Source organism: Rhyacophila brunnea, unplaced genomic scaffold (genome assembly GCF_057557595.1).
Source record: "Rhyacophila brunnea isolate RB1 unplaced genomic scaffold, BYU_Rbru_1.0 scaffold_4, whole genome shotgun sequence".
Taxonomy (NCBI): domain Eukaryota; kingdom Metazoa; phylum Arthropoda; class Insecta; order Trichoptera; family Rhyacophilidae; genus Rhyacophila; species Rhyacophila brunnea.
In genome coordinates, this window is record NW_028233068.1 from 49021143 (window position 1) to 49040064 (window position 18922).

The window sequence follows — 18922 nt, forward strand, 5'->3', positions numbered from 1 at the left end:
ACTAAATTTAGTAAGCTTTTAAAATTTTAATTGCTTTTATAACAAATCTTCTTCTTGTAAATCTATCTAAATGCGATTAACTTTTTAACGTCGCCAGTTGATTACATTTGACAGTTGCGTAATCAAAAAGAATCCTAAAAACATAAAAGATTAAATTTTGACAATTAAAAAAACCTCGCCATCTAGAATATTTTATTTCACTCTTATAATGGCCTCTTCAAAGGTTGCGGACCTCCAATTTGCATTTCCTCTTAGTAAGTTGGCTCTCTAATCCCAGGTTGCATTACGCTCTGGGACCGCGTGACGCGTAAATTAACACCTGCTTTGAATTTTAATTGACCTGTGTCATCTCGTTTGGGGTACTGGAACAGATTACGCTTTCAGTGAACAAGATTTATGCACCGCCTCCAATGTTTACGTAGAGTAACTTAACCATACCTTGAGTGACCTTAGTTTTGGGATCACGTTAATAAGTACTGAAACTTTAAGATACAGTTTGAATAACTCTGCATCTCAAATGGAATTGAAATCAACTCAATTACTTCGACCAGTGCAGTGGATTAATGGTATTGACGATAAACTAGCAATTAATATAACATCTAAAAATCTTGGCTTTAAATTTAACTTATTCATCAAAAATTGTTCAAATTTTATTATTCTAAATTATATTATATTCTAATTTAAACTGAAATCCATTAGAATATAAATTAAAATTCCATCAAGTACCATCGGTCGATAGTATAAATATTAAAAATCTTTCAAATGATCCATAGTAAGATAATCGTTGTATTTATTGATACCAGTAGCGAAGGCTGGAGGTATGTTGTTAAGATCCGCCATAAATAGTGCACATTTTGTAAGTCTTACGTATTTTTTTTTATTATTGAATTAAGACTTCAATTTACAGATGGTGAAAGTTAAATTTTAAAAATCAATCAAACTTTGCCTAAACCAAACCACGAAAGTTTTGTTATATGATACGATAAAATTGTGCACACTTTTTCACTCATACTTATTTGTTTTCATTTAATTAAGAATACACATATTGTAAGTTATTTTTTTTTAATTCATTAAACCCTGCATAAACAAAACTATAATAGATAAAAAATAGTATTCTATCTATAAAATATCCAAAGTTATGTATGATTTAATTGCATAATTTTAGATATTTTATAGATAGACGAGTATTTTTTGACTATTATTTATTATGACTTGGTTTCGCAGGGCTTAATTGAATTTTAAAAACTAACCATCACCGTGTGTAAATAATTGTAGTTTTATTTCATTGATTTCATACGTATGACTGACAAAGTTTAATGTGCACTATTTATGACTGATCTTAACAACCTACCTCCACCCTTCGCTACTGATTGATAATATATATCGTGCGGTTGATTCATTCGATAGCCCATTGAGGCGTAGATATGTATTTTTTATGAATCATATTTTTTGTCAGACAAATCTAATCAAATACGCCCGTTTATAATAATTAAATTATTATTATCTGTTTCTTAATAATTTATTTGAGCATCTTATTTCTCTGATAATATGTACATTGTTCTAATATTACTATTTAATTATATACTTTTACTGTAAATATAATTATTATAGTGCATTGGTAAAATTACTATAATGCCATCGTATTGTATAAATCAGTAAAAAGAATAATTTTAATTTACATAATGGCAAACACCCACCGTCCATCACCACGTTGCACACTTTATTCTATGTTAGTCATTAATCACGTATATCGCTCCTGTAGCATTGCTGCATGCTACGGTAAGATTGGCTTCGATGAAGGAATCCAAGTTATATACATACACTCACGATGGCCGCGCGAATTAAACGTCGAACTGTGGGTCCCGAGTTCGAATCCTGGGTCTGGCAAGTACACATATTGTTTTTCAATTTGTGTATGAGTTATAGTATGGACCTAATAGGTTGAGCAAGTAGCTGACATCCATTTCTTGTAAAAACAAAAAAAAAACTATTACTACAAACCTCCACTCTGTGGCCCATATTATGGTCTTATTAGGATCGGACATGGTCGGGAATATATACAGATGTATGCCTTTTACATATTTTATTTATGTATAGTACCTATAACAAGACACGTTGTATTGATTAAGCCATTATCAATTAATTTAATGATTCATTTTTCAATTCACACTTATATATTTAGTACACAAAGGGTACGTTTAGTAAAAAAAAGGATAATACGATTTCGTCCTGAGTGTTTTATCAATTTAAATTATATTACTAAACGTTTTTCTTTTTAAGTACCATTTGCTATCTCGAACCATTAACTTACAAAATATACGTCAATGGATTAATACTTTGTATGTAGATTCCGTGCTACTAACATAATGGTAATATGTACCATGTGAATGCTTAGTACCATTAACCTACACTAAATAACACCAAAATTTTTGTCGTCGAAATTTTAACAGAATCTCATTTTATTTAATTATATTCATAAATGGCGCATGGAACTTAGAATATTTTGAGATTGAAAACCTTTAATTTTTATATTGATAATCTTTAAAATGTACCCCTGAATGTTATGAAGATCACAAAACCAATTAATCTGTCATTCAAAAATTTACAAGAACGGCTTTAATAATATATAATATACTAGCTGACCCGGCAAACGTTGTTCTGCCATATAAATTATTTCTAGTGAATATTTTGGTTGTATCGTAAGTGTGTGGGGATGGGATCTATGACAGAAAGAGGAATAGAGTGCTGTAGACGATGACCGCCGATAAAAACAATAAAATATCAACCATTCATTTTCTCAATTCAAAATGAGTAATGATGTTCATAATGAATGAATTACCTGTGACAGGATCTCGTTGTTTACTGTTTATGCAATATCCGTCTTGTCCCTTCCAGAAAATTAGCGGATATTGGAGAGCGTCGTATGAACGGTGTGTGTCAGCGATGAACTCAAAATTATTGTTTCTTCTTCGAATCACGATTTCTCGCGTCGATGTGCGGTCGCCAACCATGATTCCAGCAATGTCGTCAACAACAGTCGCATTGAATCGACGTACGTGCTCTCCAGCTGGTGTTTTATCAGGATTGATGACAATAGCGTGATTGTCACTTTGCAATTCGTGCGTGTGTGCTTTGAAGAATTTCAATAATTCATTGTGCTCATTCAACAGGGCATCCAGTTTGCCGACGATGCGCCTGGCATTAGGCGAATTGAGGCTTTTGTAGTCGCAACGTGCATCCACATGATTGATGTCCTCGCCGCGCCCATGAAGTAGATTTGTAAAAATGTATGTGGTTCGTTTGGCATTGGCAGCAATGAGCCTACTTTGTGGTATACTTGGCCTTTGATTTTGAACGTAGAATGGAATTGTTGACCATTTGCCGCAGTATTGTGAACTATTTATGTTGCTCCGGACGAAGTCATTTGGAAGCATGAATTGAATGTGCGAATGGACTTCAGGAACAGGTTTGAATCTGAAACCGTGCCGATGAGCAAGCCGTTCAATGGTTCTGGTGGTATCTCAATTTCTGGTAGTTGCACTTTTCCTGATGCGCAACACATCCTGGCTGACTCATGTTTGAATTCGAGCGCATGACAATGGGGACATTCTTTGTCCATAGCACCAATCAGCACTTTCGGATGAGCAGAATATTCAATATCGGGCTCGTACTCAAATGCGAGACAAAGGAACAAAGCGGATGTAAATGTTCGATGTACTTGTGGGCGTTGTCGGTCATTTGCTCTGCGTGTGTTAACTACGAACCGGCGCTCTTGGCTCCGTTCCAATTATCGTTGTTGATTTCGTTCATCTCGTGCCTCTTTTGATTGAGATGCACGCAATTGCGACATGCTTACACGCACGTTTTTGTTATCTTGTTGATTTGTTCGTCTGTTTTTTCTGCTCTACTATTTTGCATATCTGTTGCTTTATTCGTTCGACGGCCCAAATGGCTCCCCTTGCTTCTTGCTGGCATTGTGCACTGTAATACACGCACATAAAAATATATAAATTAAAATAAATCGTACAAAATTTTGCACGCACTGCGTTGTGATATGCCGAATGAAATGTCAAAATGACGCGACGCTTCTCTTGAATTCTTCTCGGACGTAGCGCCATCTGTCATTCAACAACATAAATAATTTCGTTCTGTTTGAAACACGAACGACGGTTAAATTTGTTCATACAAAAATAATAAAATCGCGATTAAAAAATGCGAGGGTGGGGGTAGGAGGGTGAAAATTTGGGGTTATAGGTATTTATATTATATTATTTATTATATTATATTATATGCCAAATAATAAAAAAAAATACAATTTTTTTTTTTTTTTTAAAAATTAAAGAAAAATTTTTTGGATAGAGATACCCTAATCACCTAGCGATATGAAATATACTTGTTGACCTATTCTCATACCTAACAAATATACATAAAAAAAATCATAAAAATCGGTCGAGCCATTTCGGAGGACAAACATCGTGACACGAGATTTTTACATATATAAAGATTGTGCATAAAAAATACATATAGCTCGCTGTGAAATAAAGAATTTGGATAAGCTTTTAAAGAATGTGAATTAGAGAAAAACATTTAGTTCAGTTTGAGTGACCAAGTGAAGAAGCTTATTGGTTGCAGCTTTCACTCCGGACAGAAAGACGAAGAACTGTGAGGGTTTGAAAGTATCAGTAAAGATACAATATTTTCGCTATATATATTGTAATATATACCCCTACAAATTAAATGTTATATAAACAGACGTTACTTTTTTATTAATGGTTCTTAGTCATTCGCCCAATTCATTTAATCGTCACAGTGGATCAAATAGAAAAAAAATAGAATTACTTAGATTCTAGAATCAGACCATAGTGAGTGTATGTAAATTATTGTAAACGTATAAGTAAGTATAATAGTAAGCACAAGCTCATGATTGACATTTTTGAAAAATTATTATTAGGGACTATTATTTTTAAACAATGATTGAAAATCAACTTTAAGCTCGATTATTTGGTATTCAGAAGGCTTTTTTAGGCAATGATTCTATCATAATTATACTATAATAATATTCAGAACTTATTGAATATAATATATTGTATTATTATATATTAGTGACTTCTTCAACTTATTGGGGACATACTCTAGTTATAAACTCTTATTGATAAATAATAACATATTGTGAATCTGTTCGAAACCGATACCGACGACTCCATTTACCGCTCGTCCACCACGGGCGCAGAATGCTTAGTTTGACACATTCTAATATAACTATTTTTTTGTTATCTACTGAATAATATTAACATTATTGAAGAATATTATAATTATGAAAATATAAATTATAAAAACCACAGAAGTATATTATGTAATGAAAAAATCGTATATTAAAAAAGTTTTACCCAATGGAATTCAATCTCACATTATATTACATTGTCTGGGTGAATATATGTCTTATAGATTGGTACCTTAATGGATATGAAGATTCATCCAGGTCGCGAAAAATGTAAGTACAAATCCCACTCCGTCCAATATTTTTCCAGGATTATTTTTCTAACACGTATTTTCATTAATAACTAAACAGTTTAATGGTTAAAATTATAAAACATTATTGGTTATTTATTATTTTCCATTGATTAAATAACATGGTGCTGTGATGGCAGACGATTATAACTGATAATTTTATACTTTTATTCCATAATATGTTCCAAATTATACTAATTATAATATTAGAGCTGCAACTTTATTGGTCACAAAGTAACGTTAAAAGATATCTGCATCTGAACAAATGTGAAAAAAGTTCATATTATATCTGTTTAAAATGCAAGATAAATAAAAATTCAATCTTTTTAAAAGAAATGATTTGAAGTTTGTGTTGAAATTCTAATTCTGCTTATTTTGATATAAAATACTTCAAAAGATCATATAAACTAACTCTTGTCAGACTGAATTCAAAACTTTATTTTTACTCTCCTGTAAAATTGTGTAAACAGCATTTTATAACAGTACCGTTTACTATTAATATCCATATTTGATGATAGCTATTACCATGCAACTAACTGATTTTTGACTTGATATTTATAATAAAAAGTACTTGATTTCATAGATAACGATCAAACTAAAGGTTAATAATGTACATGTAAATTTAAAGAAGAAAACTATTAATGAAATATCAAGAATAAAGTAGAGGTAACTGACCGTAGACTAATAATATACTACTAGCTGAGCCAGCTGGCTCTCGCCAGTCTGTCTCGCTAGGTCTTGCAGACAGCTTTTCATCATAGTGACTTGGTGTTGGATTTTAATATAATAATTGTAAAGTGTGTATAGACGGCGCCATAGTTTTCCCTTCGGGATGGATTTTCATTCACGTCAGACAATTGAAAATTTATCTGATTTGTCAGTTTTACGATATGCATGTCGTCACTGCAAATACAAATTTGGAGTCATGTGCGTAGTCTATTTTGGAGTCTGGCCTTCTCAATATCATCTGACACCATTTCAGGCTGCTAAGCCTAACAAAACAGCTGGCAATTGCCGATTGCTACCACTGTCATTTTAATTTTAATACAATATATGTGTAAGTATGTGCATTTAAATATGATAAATAGTTATACATCTCAATCGTGATTATCATAAATAGCGATCCAATATAACGCAAATATTAATCTCTTTCGGGTCCCATTTACATAATAGAAAAAGGTTAGCAGCATAAAAAATAAATTTAAACATTATTTTGTTTCATTGTCTATAAAAAATAAATGCTTGGAGCCACAGAATAATATTTTAAAAATCATATTTTGTTTTAAAAATTAACCTTAAACAATATAGTTTCCCGGTGCGGGACATTCATATCGAGACAAATGTTGATAAATAATGAAGTAATACATATTATATCTGATAAGAATAGGAATTTATAAGACCTAAAGATGTGGAATCAGCTTAAAAAGGCCTTCATCCAGCAGTGGATTGATACAGGTTGATGACGATAATGACAATATAAATGGGTAGGTATATAAAATCACAAATTTAAAAAAATATTGCAGTTTATATGACCAAGAAGAGTAGAATTAGGTTGGGTTAACCTTCATCCAGCAGTGGATTAATCTTGGTTGATGATGATAATGACGATATTATGAATGGGAAAATATAATATCAGCAATTTTGATAAATATAGTAATTCATATGACCGACAGAAATTCAAACAACTTAGAGAGGCCTTCATCCACCGGTGGATTGATTCAGGTTCATAATGATAATGAAAATATAAATAGATATAATATATTATCACCGATTTTGATAAATACAGCAATTCAAATGACAGAAAGGAGTAGAATCAGGCATGAGAGGCCTTTATCCAGCAATAGATGGGTTCAGGTCAATGATGATAAGGACGATAGAAATAGGTATAATATAGTAGTAGAATCAGGTTGCGGAACTCTTCATCTAGCAGTGAATTGATCCTGGTTGATGATGATGACGATATGAATATGTAGATAAATGTAATATCACCGATTTTGATAAATACAGAAATTCATATCACAGAAAGGAGTAGAATCAGGCTAAGGAGGTCTTTAAGTAGTGGATTGGTTTAGGTCGATGATGATGATGATATGAATATGTAAATAAATATAATATCACCGATTTTGATAAATACAGAAATTCATATGACAGAAAAGAGTAGAATCAGGCTAGCGAGGTCTTTATTAAGCAGTGGATGGTTTCAGGTCGATGATGATGATGATGATAATGATGATAATGACGATATGAATATGTAAATAAATATAATATCACCGATTTTGATAAATACAGCAATTCATATGACAGAAAGGAGTAGAATCAAGCTAGGGAGGTCTTTATTAAGCAGTGGATTGGTTTAGGTTGATGATGATGATGATGACGATATGAATATGTAAATAAATATAATATCACCAATTTTGATAAATACAGCAATTCATATGACAGAAAGGAGTAGAATCTGGCTAGGGAGGTCTTTATTAAGCAGTGGATTGGTTCAGGTCAATGATGATGATAATGATAATGACCATATGAATATGTAGATAAATATAATATCACCGATTTTGATAAATACAGCAATGCATATGACAGAAAGGAGTAGAATCAGGCTAAGGAGGTCTTTAAGTAGTGGATTAGTTCAGGTCAATGATGATGATGATGACGATATGAATATGTAAATAAAGATAATATCACCGATTTTGATAAATACAGAAATCCATATGACAGAAAGGAGTAGAATCTGGATAGGGAAGTCTTTATTTAGCAGTGGATTGGTTCAGGTCGATGATGATGATGATGATGACGATATGAATATGTAGATAAATATAATATCACCGATTTTGATAAATACAGAAATTCATATGACAGAAAGGAGCAGAATTAGGCTAAGGGGGTCTTTATTAAGCAGTGGATTGGTTCAAGTATATGATAATGATGATGATGATGATGACGATATGAATGTGTAGATACATATAATATCACAGATTTTGATAAATACATACATTTATATGACAAAAGGAGTAGAATCAAGCTAGGGAGGTCTTTATTAAGCAGTGGACTGATCCTGGTTGATGATGATGATGATGATATGAATATTTAAATAAATACAATATCACCGATTTTGATAAATACAGAAATTCATATGACAGAAAGGAGTAGAATCTGGCTAGGGAGGTCTTTATTAAGCAGTGGATTGGTTCAGGTCGATGATGATGATAATGATGACGATATGAATATGTATATAAATATAATATCACCGATTTTGATAAATACAGAAATTCATATGACAGAAAGGAGGAGAATTAGGCTAAGGGGGTCTTTATTAAGCAGTGGATTGGTTCAGGTATATGATAATGATGATGATGACGATATGAATGTGTAGATACATATAATATCACAGATTTTGATAAATACATACATTCATATGACAAAAGGAGTAGAATCAGGCTAGGGAGGTCTTTATTAAGCAGTGGATGGATCCTGGTTGATGATGATGATGACGATATGAATATGTTTTTAAATATAATATCACCGATTTTGATAAATACAGCAATTCATACGACAGAAAGGAGTAGAACCGGGCTAGGGAGGCCATTATCCAGCAGTGGATTGGTTCAGGTCGATGATATAAGAATGATAGAAATAGGTATAATATCACAAATTCGTTAAACCGATAGTAGTAGAATCAGGTTGCGGAACCCTTCATCCAGTAGTGGATTGATCCTAGTTGATGATGATGATGATGATGATTATGATGACGATATGAATATGTAGATAAATAACATTAGAAATTCAATACTGTCAAGAATACAATCAACGTAGAGAGGCCTTCATCCAGCAGTGTATTTATTGAGGCTCGTGATAATAATGGCATTATATATAGATAGGTAGATAATAATATTATATCACTGATTTTGATAAATATAACAATTCATGTGTAAGTAAAGAGTAGAATAAGGCTGAGGAAGCCTTCATCCAGCAGTGTATAGGTCAAGATTGATGATGATAGGGACGAAAAAAATAGGTAGATATTATACAATATCACACATTTTGATAACTATAACAATTCGTATTAATTTCTTTCATTGTTTGCAATGGCAACTTTTTTAGTATGGAAATTAGTAGCCTAGGTAATTATTCAATAACAAAAATAGTGGTTGAACAGCCACAAAGAAGTATTTAAAAAAAATCAAATTTGGAATATCACGTTATCTATGATATGACGGACAGTGGCGGACACACCTGTCAGATTTTTATTTATGCAGTGTATTGTAGCAAGATTATGGTTTTTTCACCGGAAAAAAGTGCGCCAATGCCTACATTACGATATTTGAATAAAAATAATCAAATCCGTTTGTCAAATAAAGGATTAGAAGGTCTTAAGCGACGAAGACGTCATTCTGCTGTATGTTAAAAGAAGTATGGCGAATTGTATACGCTATATGAGAAAATATCAGTTATAAACGTCACGTACCTGTAAAATCATTGAAAATTTGTGAAATGTGGTCAATTCAAACGGTAGATGAATCTGTAGCGCACATTTCGAAGTGAAGATGTAAAAATAACAATAAAATGTCGCTTAAATGAGCTGTTAGTGAATTTTCCAAAATCTCTTAGGATAATAATATATAGGAGATACTTAACTGACTTAGCAACCAATACCATTATTTACAGCTTACAGAGTGGTCTACGCTTTATAATTTGGCACTTTAAATAATCAGGTTAATGGTCCAATCTAGCGTCAGCATCAAAGAGCAATTTGATTTTGAATATACTTCGAAAAATAAAATTATCAAAAAAAACTTGGATCAATATTCACGAAAATATTTTTGCGCGACATTCTTTTGACCTCGGTCGGATTGAAAATATACATTACAAAATAATTTACGACAACCCATATATTAGGTAATAATGTAAAAAAGAGCTTTTTGTGTTTTCACAGAAAATTTCACCCCATACACTTAACCCCCTAACAGGTAAACATTAAAATAAAATCTATTATAACAGTGATATTATAATTTATACAGAATATTGACTTATAAAAATATATCCTGTAATGCAGTGTCAATTCTTAATATTTAGAATATAGTATTTTTTTACCATGTTGGATCCTAAGAAGATCATATGGGGCGGGTCCACCACAAAGTGGAGGTTGTATTATTTACTAGTGGATTTTTGTTTTTACGAGAAATGGATGTTAGCAACTTGCTCCACCTATAGGGTACATGCTATGGATCTAAACACAAATTTAAAAACAATATGTGTAGTTGCCATATCCTTCTAAATATAATATTACAATCATTTTATTAAATCTAAGTTACGACCGCTATCCGAGGAACAGCAAGACGGGAAAGACGAGGATTAATAACCACACGCTAGACCGATCAAATAAAAGTGTAACTGGATTTTTACTAGTGTCGGAAATCCACTCAGATATTTTTAGGGATAACTGGAAGATAATCAAAAAAAAAATAGGACCTGCTTATGAAGATCATGATCCTCAGTAATGAAACAAAGACTAAAAATCAAAATAAAGTTGTAATAGTTCTCATTATTTTGTAAGTATGTAAAATTTAGATTATAAATATTTTATTTATTTTATTTTATTATCTAGATTATAAATATTTTTTGAAATTATACTTCTTTTGGCGCGTTTGGGAAATCAGAGTGTATTTTTTGCGTGTGACATGTAACACATAATTTATTTTTTCACACGAAAAAAACGCACTCGATTGGATTCGAACCACCGATTGTTCGGTTATCAGCCGAACGCACTACCTTTACGCCACAATATGATACTGCAATCGTGACGATTATACAGTATAATATTATAGTTAGAATTGTTAGGTTGCCTAGGCAGCGAATTTATTATTGTCGGCCATTTGTAATTCCTTACGTAAAGAAACTTTTAAACGTCAGAGTGACAGTTGGTACTTTAAAAATAAAAACAACGAGAAAGCATATAATTTAGTAATATAAGTTAATGTGTATATAAATAAACCAACGGCGTTCCAATAAGCGGTCCTTTTTCCTGAGTGTGTAATTTAACAAGATAATTAAGACCTAGTCAAAGAATCTAGTTTATCACAAGTTTTGTTTTTGTTTTGTTACGCCAAATAAGTATAACTTCTAACGCGCGTACATAAGTACACACCGATGTTTTATAATTAAAACTATGTATCTAGAAATATATATTTATATATTATTTGAATTATACTTGTATTTCAGGGTTAAATTGAATGTGACGATTATGCACGTAGAGGTAGAGTAATTTATAACAATCACACGCGTGCGGTAATTTGAGGTCAATTAGTCTAGTTCGACCCTGCCTCGAGCTGGGCAAACACAACTTTTATTATTGTGATACGTCAATGTTGGTTCGACTATGTGACACTTTGGCGTGCAGGGGTGGCAGAGTAATTATTTTTTATGAAATAAACCCTTAAGTTGAAATTAATATAAATTCAAAATAACATTAGCATATACACGTACAACTGAATAAATATATTCATAGGTAAAAAAATATTATAATTTTCACTCTAATTCAGAGCTTACTTCACAACAACAAAAAATGGTTATTAACCATTTCCACAACTGAAATGGCAACATGTATTTTTTGTCATACACAGGATGTGTGGACATGCACCCACAGATTAAGAGGCGGCTGCTCTACCAAGTATGTGATCGTGTGTTGCATATTTTCAAAGTTTTCAGTAAACAGTATTAATTTCCATGGTGATTAAAAATATATTCTAATACTCTACAAGTCTACAATTTGATTTACTTATGAAAATTATTATACTGTTGTATAATCAGTATTAACTTTGATAGATGTAATCTAAGAAAATTTATGTTTCTAATGAAAAAATAATGCAAATACTTGATATTAAATATGTTTACATTGTATATTTTAATCACTATTACAAATCCTATATATGCTGTACCTTGAAAGTTTATAATTAAAATTGTGCAATACTCTATGAAGTTGGAATTCCATGACTGGTGAACTTGATAAGTATTTGTACGGTAAATATTAATATAATCAAAGGACAGCAAATAATTTCATAAATTTAGCATCAATATTTCTCAAATATACCAATCATAATATGTTGGAACAGTGATAATATTTATTATTCACTTGTGTACTTTTAAAACTAGGTCTACGAATTCACAATTATATTTTACAACAAAAAACTGTTCTATTATTTGACGTATAATTTATTTCGGTTAGTTGAATTAATTTTTATATATTGATAGTTGAGCTTTGAACATAGATCGATACCAAACAAATGGAAAATTAAAATTTGATTTAGAGTGTTTTTTTAATATATGGTTTTAAATTTCTGAAATAATTAGGAATTTATCATTATTTTAGGAGGAGACAATAATAGCAAAATCAGCAATATCCGAGCTGGTTTATCAGGATGTCGCAACTGACACAGTAGGTATAATAATATCACCCTCTGTTATTCCAAGCAACGTATGCTCTTTAGTTTATGACATACTTAGAGTAGCGTTCGTATCCATACACCAATATACTTCTGAAACGATCTCTAAACGCTGAGACAAGAAGGAAAGAAAGGAAGAATATGCGGTGATAACCAAACAATCTATTACGATAGATAATAAAACTTATAGTGTCCTTAAGAGAAATTCGGTATAAAGAGAATTTTATCCACGACTAAATCATTCAATTAAAATCAAACATCACTACTCTTATATTTCACGTATGTGAGGGAGTATAGGTAGACATTGTTTAATAAATTATTAAAATAGGGTCCACTTAGCTCATTCGGTGTGCATCCATGCTTTATAATTTTTGTATATTTTACTTTACTTTTCATACAGTTTTTTGTGATACTGCATATATTTTTATTTCTTCTTTACACTGTTTAATACTATTTCTTTGTTTTTAAATGTCATGTTGTGAACGTTTTAAATTTATAATTTGTAAGGTTCTCCTATTTATTATTTTGATTTTAATAAAATGAGTTTCAAAATTCGGCTTACATAATTTTAATATCACATAATATCTTCTTAAAATGGTCAAAAATTTACTAGTCTGCATATCGTCACTATAGAATTGGTTTGTCGAATATCCGTTTTTGTCGAAATCAATCTTTTAATGCAGAATGATTTTTTTGTATCTAAATGGACCGGAATGGATCATCATTTTCTTTAAATTACTTTGCTTACTTTAAATTACTCTAAATCATATGCTGTGAAAACAACAATTTAAATACCTCCATGAATTTAATTATAGTATAACGAAATTTGTTTTTTGTCTCCTGAACATTTGAGATTTTGGTCTATTCGACAAACCAATCTTATAGCGACAATATGCAGACTAGTAAATTTTTGACCATTTTAAGAAGATATTATGTGATATTAAAATGCATATATATATTATACCAAACGTACGTATATTATTTATCTTCCCATAAATACGGGAAATTTTGTGAATAATACGAGCAAGTAATAATTGAAGCGGAAAAAGATGATAGTAATAAATAAAGCAGACTGTCAGAAGAAATTTACATTTTCTAGTCACTGGTACAAAATCAAGCGGGTACAAAGTAAAACGTTTCATAAGAGACTTTCTATAAAATGTTGGAAGTGTTGGAATTCGCACCCGCCTAATTTTGTGCCAGTGCCTTTAGATGCTACATAGCTGAGGTCACGTACATATCTTTGCCTAAAATGCGATCCGCCTCTGGCAACCAAAATAAAAAAAAAACTTACCAGCATTGACAAATTAACCTCCATTAGCTAAAAAAATCGACTGAAAAAAACAATTTACATACAGCGTGACAAAAATACAGGAGTACGTTTTTTCGTGAGTAAAATTTAAAAATTGTAATAAAAAATATTTAATGATACCGTGAGAAGTGAAGAATTCGAGCCTCGGAAACGGAAATGGCCGCTCTAAAAGAGTGGCGCTAGTGTACCGTAAAGTGTTAATTAAATTTATTTAAAAAAACTTTCATACTTCTAATTTAAAAAGCCAAATGGACGATAAAAAACATGTTTTGACGATTCATTATAATTATTCATTAATTCAGCTCTTTAAACATAATATTATTGTATTGACGTTTAAGTATTTGCTCATGAAATTATTTTGTAGTGTTATTCGATATTAATCTGAAGATGTTAAAAAATTAAACCAAGCTTGCCACAGTGAGAACAATTAAGCACTTTCTCTGTCATACTTGCAGTATCAATTTTTTAGAAGAGTGGTTAATGTCTGCATAGTTTATTGCATACCAATGATCTACCATACCTACCTACAATGTCCTACGGTTAAAGTGAGGTACAGTTTTAACCCCGATATTTAAAATTCTTTAAGTAATAGTATAGAGCTACCCTAAAATAATAACTATGTTTATCAGAATCGCTTTGGATATTAATATACTCTACTTGCGTAAGAGTGAGAGTCAGGACAGGACAGTCGGTGTACTTTTAATTATTTATATATGTTTTTCTTAATACGTTGTTTTTTGTTTAAATTTATTGACGTCTTAAATTTATAATTTATGATGTTCACTTAATTTAAATAAATAAATTTAAATTTTAACTGTATGTGAAGTTATTACTCTATGAAAGTCTGCTTATATGCTCCGCTGTAGAGAAAACATACTAAATAACCGTTTTTAGATACACAATGATTCTTTTACGTTATTATTGTTATGTTATATATTTATATGGTAATGTAGTTAATCATACAGGCGTACAACTTGGTCTTGACTTGACGGATGGAAACTAATCGCTACAAAGGTCAGTATTGTTGCAATAAATAAAATATTACGACGTACTGAAAAGGTGAAAATTACTCACGTGAATTTATCTACAGTTTTGTATTAAGTTTTGTTACTTATTACATGTTTTAGTAATTTTTCTCTACGTGGCCGCTCCTATCGCACATGGGCAGAGTTGAGTTTCAGGAATTTCCCGACGGGAATTCGCGAGAAATTTTCAAAATTTTCCATCTCGAATCTCGAGAATTGAAATTTTTAACATTTCGGGAAATCCCGGATCTCGAGAATATTCTTTTCTCGGGATTTCTTTATTATCAAATATTAATTGACAAAACAATTTTCTATATGAAAAGAGTGGACAGAAAACACAAAACGTTCAAAGACTGGTACAATTAAGCCAACGTCGACTCAAAATGAGTACAACTTTTGCAACATCAGGGAATTTTGTGTCTCAAAAGTTTTCGCGATTGACAGTCTGTGTTTTTTGAAATTCCTTTTTAATAAGAGGTAATGTTTTTAATTATTTTTGTTTTACAACTTCTATTTTGTGTCTTCTTACATAAATAAAAAAAAAAACATTTTTTTGGAATTTGTCTGTTTTACACTGATTTTAGGATTTTTACAGGTTTTTTAAATTACCCGATATCTCGAGAATTCCCGAGAATTCTTTTCTGGATATCCCGAATCTCGAGATTGAGATTTTATTGGGAAATACCCAACTAATACACATAGGCACTTTTAATTAAAAGTCATGAAAATTCAGTGAAAGCACACTTTGAGTGCATACTGACCTCAGTGTTACACATCAAAACGTAGGGTTCCGTGATATACCTGATTAAGACCAGGCGTATTGCTGAGTGGGCTTCGTTTGGTGGGGCCATTAACTTTAATGTGTATATTAATTTGACAATGTACCTCAAAGTAAAAATATATTTTTAAACAAATTCTATACAATTTCTGTATATTTTTTTCTTTTTAATATGTTTTTAGTAACGAATAACATTTTTAGTTGAATGAAAATATACGTTTCGCTTTCAGCCAATGGTCTGACGAAATCAATCATACGAATTGAATGAAAATCGGTACTTCGTAGTAATAATACGTATTAATAGACTCGTCAAACACACTTGACAACCTGTACTATATAATGCTAGCATAAAATAGATGTCTTTCGGCCAGACGCAATCACATTAGGGAGAAAATAATTTAAGGCACTTACCACTGATCGCTAGATATGAGATATAATACAATGTCATGACAATGCTTTATTATGGCTTTAGGTTTATGGAGTAAGTGATTATTAATCCTATTTAACTTTGTCAAAGTAACAACTTGACGTTTAGCCATGGCTAGACTATGTAAGAGTACATTAGTGTAAGAGTTGATAATAAAGCTCTGATTAATTAATAATATACTTTGCTTAACCCATTTTCAATAGTCATTTTAATAGTTTTAACTATCAATTTCATAATAAAAATAATAATGAAGTATTTTAATATATAAAATCTAACATTTTCAATATTTCAAAGTTGAAATATATTATCTTTATACTCATTGTATGTATGTAAGATTTTTAAAATAAGAACTCATTTTTTTAGAGTGGGTTAGGCATACATAATTAACTTATTTACAAATAAATTTTCAATAGTGAACTAACCTAACCTAACCTATATTTTTGGCGCGGAATATTTGAATTTTGAATAATTATTGTCGTAAAACTCATTGTATATAAGATTTTAAAAATAAAAGCACATTATTTCAGAGTAGGCTACGTATATTTAACTTATTTACGATTTACTTTTCAATAGTGAAGTTAACCTAACCTTTATTTTTGACATGGCATATTTCAATTTTGAAATATTATTATCGTAGTATCTACTCACTGTATACACAATTTAAAAAAAAATGCATTGGTGTACAGTAGAACTGCAGACGATACGGCGGCATGTTGTAATTATCAGCATGTTGTAATTAAAAGGTACGCAGTGATTGTGTTAAGTACATTAAACTTATTTACAAATATTATGATGATAATCTTGTCTTCTACGGAATACTAAAACCAATATATTTTTTTCTACTAATCCCTACAATTGTATATTTTACTAGCAAATAGCTATTCCCTGTCGTACCACATTTGATCTCATAGGAAGCAGTAACAGGCAGTATATTGATTAAAAAATACAATATAGTACCATATAAATTAGATAATACCATTAATACTTTGGACGCGGAAGACGCACACGGTGCGTAATGACCAGGCGGCCGATCGATGTAATTAACGTGCATTTTAAAGGGGGCAATTAAAATCTCATTATCTCTTCAGCAGCGAAAGCGTTAATAGAGGTTACTTGATTGATGAAAGTTTGTCTTTCGGCATCTGAAGTTTGTATGTATATAGTAAATATACATACATCTGACAAATATTAAAGTTAATTACCGGCAACACTTACTTACTCTTACTCAAAATAAGAGGAAAAAAATTGTATGCGAGATGATAGAGGTCACCAAGTTGCTGAAAATAGTAATGGGGCAGTGGACAAAATAATGCAGTTATACCGCATTAAGTATTAAGTGATCACAAGGCCACTCTAAAATCAGCTGTAGGTATTGATAAAATCATCCAGTTTGTCAAATTTACATGGCAAAGAATTATTGACTGTCCCTCAGTAAATCGTTCCAAGTTGATGGTGATATGGGTTCTCAATGAACATTATTTAAATGTCGCAATGTAACGTAAGATTTGTGAGAGATAAATTACCTCAAGATAGCTTCAACCGAACATGCATTTTATTCAACCTACTTAGAGATTCTGACATTGTAAGGTTTCTAAAAACCATTCATATGGCTTATACTGTGGAGCTATAGGGCAGATCACAGAAGATACAAGACGATCGGCGATGACAAGAACTCTTGGAGGCACAACGCTAATTTCATATGATCCATCTAAATAGTAGGTATATGTGAGTAATTATGGTGACTATAAATTATGCATACATAATTTAAATATTTACAAGATAAAAAGAGCTTTTTATATACAACGTTTTTAAATTTTCTATTGAATCATATAAACTTGACTTGACTAGCTTAAATGATCAAAAAAAATGTATTTGATAAAAATAATACTAAAATATCATTTTGACAATCATATTGATTTCCATAGTAACGCACGTATATGTTAATAATTTAGTTGTTAGGACCGTAGCAACCAATAATAGTGGATAGGATTATGGATTTCTTCTGAAATAACTTTTCATACAAAACAGAATTAACTGAAAATGAATTTAATTCTACTTAAAAATGGCTAAAAGTATTAAAAAATGCATTGGTATCGTGTTCTGAGATATTATAAAAGTTTCAAATGTCTAGCTAGTCGGAAAGTTAGTTAAAAATCGATTCCAAGATTTGTGCCGGACAAACAACCACCGGACAAATAAGAATACGACCTAATAAAAATGTTGTGAAATAATAAAATACCGCAGAAACACATAAATACTATAAAAAATCATTGAAAAAAAAATAAGTGACCGAACGGGACTTGAACCGGCATTCTGTGCTTTAACAGTTGAGTGACATTTATTATGTACCATTTAATTAAGACAAAAACAACTAGAAGCGATTATTAAATTGCGTTAAAATTGGCAATCGGGTTTTGAGAATATTATTTT

The 18922-nt window shown here is 31.1% G+C and overlaps 1 protein-coding gene and 1 pseudogene across 1 annotated transcript in view; one reads left to right on the forward strand and one right to left on the reverse strand.

Moving 5' to 3' along the window:
- The window catches only part of LOC147067470 (uncharacterized), a 321606-nt gene that overhangs the window by 215424 nt on the left and 87260 nt on the right, over positions 1-18922 (forward strand). The gene's annotated exons all lie outside the window — the stretch shown is intronic.
- Positions 2790-3975, reverse strand: LOC147067471 (uncharacterized; annotated as a pseudogene).